Source organism: Micromys minutus (assembly GCF_963924665.1).
Source record: "Micromys minutus genome assembly, chromosome: 27".
In the NCBI taxonomy this organism is placed as follows: domain Eukaryota; kingdom Metazoa; phylum Chordata; class Mammalia; order Rodentia; family Muridae; genus Micromys; species Micromys minutus.
In genome coordinates this window covers 21945276-21948949 of record NC_137962.1, presented here as the reverse complement: position 1 = coordinate 21948949, position 3674 = coordinate 21945276, and the positions used below count along the sequence as shown (strand labels likewise).

The 3674-nt window shown below is 44.0% G+C and overlaps 1 pseudogene across 1 annotated transcript; it reads left to right on the top strand.

Annotated features, from left to right (window-relative positions):
* Positions 1 to 2445: 2445 nt before the first annotated feature.
* Positions 2446 to 2719, top strand: LOC308437912 (selenoprotein K-like; annotated as a pseudogene). The gene has a single exon. The product of its transcript is annotated as a selenoprotein K-like (transcript).
* Positions 2720 to 3674: the final 955 nt, after the last annotated feature.

Genomic DNA, 3674 nt, shown 5'->3' with positions numbered 1-3674 from the left:
ATCTGTAAGGTCCTACCTTAACAGGAAGAAAGGAAGGAAGGAAAGAAGAAAGAAAGAAAGAAAGAAAGAAAGAAAGAGAGAGAGAGAAAGAAAGGTAGGTAGGAAGGAAGGAAGAAAGAAAGAAAAGTAGGAAGGTAGGAAGGAAGGAAGAAAGGAAGGAATGAAGAAAGAAAGATAGGAAGGAGGGAAGGAAGAAAGAAAGAAAGAAAGAAAGGAAAGAAGGAAGAAAGAAAGAAAGAAAGGTAGGAAGGAAGGAAGAAAGAAAGGTAGGAAGAAAGGAAAGAAGGAAGAAAGAAAGGTAGGAAGGAAGGAAGAAAGGTAGGAAGGAAGGAAGGAAGGAAGAAAGAAAGGAAGGAAGAAAGGAAGGAATGAAGGAAGGAAGGAAGAAAGGTAGGAAGGAAGAAAGAAAGAGGAGGAAGAAGAGGAAGAGGAGGAACAGCTGGGTGTGGTGTTGCTCCCCTTTAAGCCAGGCACTGAGAAAGCTGAAGCAGGTGGATCTCTGAGTTTGAGGTCCACCTGGTCTAATAGTGTGTTCCAGGCCAACCAGATTTACATAGTGACACCCTGTCTCAAAACCAAACCAAAACGGACTTTAAATAGGAAAGGGGGGGGTGTGTTATACACACACATTTATTTACACTTTGTATTAGTCAGCATTCTCTAGAGTCACAGAACTTATGGGTAGTCTCTATATTGTAAGGGAATTTGTTGGTGACTTACAGTCTGTAGTCCAACTCCCCAACAATGGTCGGCAACAGCTGTGAGTGCAAGTCCAAGGATCTAGCAGATGCTCAGTCCCACAAGGCAGGCAGGCGAAGAAAGAGCCTTCCTTCTTCCAATGTCCTTAGGTAGGTCTCCAGCAGAAGGTGTGTAGTGTGTACCACCATACCTGGATCTGGGACTTGCTTTGTCCCAGATGACCTTGAACTCAGAGATCTCCTTGCCTTTGTCTCCTGGATATTTTTAAAAATGATTTTACATCTATTTGTGTATATATGGAAGGACACTAGTGACAAGGTGCATGTGGCTGTCAGAGGACAATTTCCAGCAGCCAGTTCTCCCTATCCACCATGTGGGTCCTGGGGATTGAACTCAGGCCATCAGGCTTGACTGCAAGCTCCTTTAACCCACTGAGCCCTCTTGACAGCCCATTTCCTGGGATTCATAGCAACTATGCCTCAAGATCTCCATGAAAAGATCCAAGTCAAGAATTTGTACCTCCCAGCCTCAAGATCAGGATCACAGGTGAGCCTTCCAATTCTGGACTGTGGTTCATTCCAGATATAGTGAAGTTGGCAACCAACAAAAGCCACTACACACTTTTTTGTTTTCTGAGGCAGGGTGTTAAGTATCTGAAGACAGCTTCGAACTTCCTATTTATCTTATGCTGACCTTGAACTCTAAATCCTCTTGCCTCCACCTCCAAAATGCCAGGTAAAGATGTGTTCAGGGACTGGAGAGATAACACAGAGGTTAAGAGCACTGACTGCTCTTCCAGAGGTCCTGAGTTCAAATCCCAGCAACCACATGGTGGCTCACAACCATCTGTAATGGGATCTGATGTCCTCTTCTGGTGTGTCTGAAGACAGCTACAGTGTACTTACATATAATAAATATATAAATCTTAAAAAAAAAAAAAAAGGATGTGTTCCACTCCCTTGACTTAGGTGACCATATTAGGAGGAATTTCGAGAGGTCTAAGTAGAATGTCTAATGACCTTAAAGCATAATGCTCCTCAAACACACTTAGAAACTCACCGTGGTTCCCTTCCAACCCTGACAGACTGAAAAGACAAGCAGATGCATGAGTTTATGTGGAAACGCAAAGCCCAAGGACAAGCATGACGCTCTTTAGAGGAAACAAGGCTGAGTTCTTGGTCTAGTAATGCATCAATGCCTATCAAAAGTCTCCAATAATGTGCTGTTGGTGCAATAATACACAAACAGCTTCACGGAACAGAATAAAGAACTTAAACACAACCCCAGCCACATATGGATTCTTTAAAATATTTATTTTATGTAAGTCCACTGTTACTGTCTCCAGACACACCAGTAGAGGGCATCAGATCCCATTACAGATGGTTGTGAGCCACCATGTGGTTGCTGGGAATCGAACTGAGGACCTCTGGAAGAGCAGTCGGTGCTCTTAACTGCTCAGCCATTTTTTTCCAGCCCCACACATATAGATTTCTGGTTCATGCTCAGAATGTAGCTGAGTACTGGGAAATGTCTCCAAGGCACAAACAAAACCCCAGGACTAGACATCAAGGGTCAGGTATAAACATAAAAGGAAGAACAATAAAGCTTCTAAAAAATAGGGTAGGAATCAATGTTAAAGACTTTAAGATAAGAAAATGCTTCTTGGGGGCAGGAGGCTAGGTACAGCAACATCAGGGTGCCAGGTCTTCTCTGTTGCTAGGAAGCAGGCAACCAGAGAGAGGGAAGATGGTTTACATCTCGAATGGTCAAGTGTTGGGCAGCCAGAATCAGTCCCCACGGAGATTGTCTTTCATAACTGATTTTTCTGGGGAATGGCAGAATTTGTAGAGTTGTTTCCCCCCCCCCCCAAGCTCTGCTTCAGCAAGATGTGAAGAAAAGAAGAGGCTACTGGAGCCTCTCTGATACCAGATCCGATGATGGAAGAGGGCCGCCAGGAAACCCTCCACGAAGAATCAGTCACCTTCATGGCCCCAGCCCTCCTCCAATGGCTGGTGGATGAGGAAGATAAAAGTCTTCTCTGAGAAGCAGACACCTAGACATACACATGAGTAGAAAGAAGCCATCAAGAAGTGGAGAGCGGCTCATACAGGGGAAGGTGGTGTCTGTCCAAACGAGGATGGCTCTGTGTCCTCACAGATGAATGAGGTCATGGGAACTTCCTCTGCAGGATCTGGCCTGACTGACATGCAGTTCTATAAATGTACATGTTTGTCTCCTTATCTTTTTTGTATAGTTTACTAAAGTATTAACATAGATTTAAGAAGTAAATATTTTAGGTTGCAAAACTTGATTCTTCATCTTCATATGATTATACCCCAAAATCTTTGATCTGGAAGAAACAAAGGCCATGTATTTAGTCAAAAAAAAAAAAAGAAAAGAAAAGAAAAAATGTTCCTCAAATGCTATGCAGAAGGGGGCATGGCTTAGGTTGTGGCACTCAACAGTGGAACTCAAGCCAGACAAACCTGGGCTTCCTTGAAGGATATAAGAAGAAGTAATAAACAGAGGGAGGCAAATACGGCATTTGAATGTCAGTTAACACTGGAAAAAAAAAAGAAATAAGGGGAGGGGGAGTGGGGGAGAGAGGGGGTGGGGATGAGAGGGGACAGGGTAGACAGGGGATTGGGGGAGAGAGAGAGGTCATCTAGGGGCCAATGAGATGGCTGAGTGGGTAAAAGGTATTTGCCACCAAGCCTCAAGTACCAGAATTGATGCTGGAAAGATACCCTCTGACTACTACCGCTGTACAGTGTGTGCAGCACACACACACACACACACACACACACAAACTAAATACACAAATGTTTACAAAAAAGCTCTAGGCTGAGAGAAAAAGTTGGTGCATATACGGATAAAGAGCCTGCAATCAGGTCCTGAGGTAAGGGCTGATGGGTAGCATAATGGTAGAGCACTTGCTGTGTATGTGTGTGTGTGTGTGTGTGTGTGTGTGCTTC